The sequence below is a fragment of the Sinocyclocheilus grahami genome, unplaced genomic scaffold (genome assembly GCF_001515645.1).
Source record: "Sinocyclocheilus grahami isolate Dianchi unplaced genomic scaffold, SAMN03320097.WGS_v1.1 scaffold1592.1, whole genome shotgun sequence".
In the NCBI taxonomy this organism is placed as follows: Eukaryota; Metazoa; Chordata; class Actinopteri; order Cypriniformes; family Cyprinidae; genus Sinocyclocheilus; species Sinocyclocheilus grahami.
Genome location: NW_015506771.1, coordinates 64,487 through 65,520, shown reverse-complemented (window position 1 = coordinate 65,520; position 1,034 = coordinate 64,487).

Here is a 1,034-nt window from a genome sequence, read left to right as displayed (position 1 = left end):
GCTACTCACCCACATTGTAACGTGTACATATCAGAATCAGAATCAGAATTAGCTTTATTCGCCAGGTGTGCGCAAACACACTAGGAATTTGTTGTATTTTTTTATTTTTTATCAGGTGCTCCTGGTACATACACACATGCATACATACATACATACACATCTGACATGAGAACAGAAAAAAAAACATTTAAATAGTAAGACTTAACAAAAAATAATGTGTATGAATCTGGAACAGTAGATTTATGTACAGATTTGTGCATCATGTACTCTATATAGAACTGTATAAATAAGAGATATCCATGTGTATTTACATAATACTTGAGAAAAAGGCAATAATTAAAGATGTAGAATGAATTACGGAAATGAATTACAGAACACAGGTAATGATTCATGTGTTAGCTGTTTAAGCTGGAGATGGCATTGGGGAAAAAAATGTTTTTATGCCTAGATGTTCTAGTGCGCAGAGATCTGTTGCGCCTGCCTGAGGGGAGAAGTGCAACAGGTTGTGTCCGGGGTGAGAGGGGTCTGTGATGAGGAGTCCTGAAGACTGGGCAGGTGCACACCAATGATCATTTCTGCTGTCCTAACAGTCCGTTGCAGTCTTCTTAAATCTGATTTGCTGGCTGACCCAAACCAGACAGTTATAGAAGAGCACAGAACCGACTCAATAATAGCATTAAAACAGAGTAAAACTGTGTCATCTGTGCCTGTGGCAGGCCTTTTTCACAATGGAGTCAATGTGAGTGTCCCACTTCAGGTCCTGAGAGATGGTTGTGCCCAGGAACCTGAATGACTCCACTGCAGCCACAGTGCTGTCCATGATGGTGAGTGGGGGGAGAGTCTACGATCATCTCCACAGTTTTGAGCGTGTTCATCTCCAGGTTGTTGTGGCTGCACCAGACAGCCAGCTGCTCGACCTCCTGTCTATAAGCAGACTCGTCTCCATCCTGGATGAGACAGATGACTGTGGTGCCGTCTGCAAACTTCAGGAGCTTGACAGAGGGGCCAGTAGAGGTGCAGTCATTTGTGTAGAG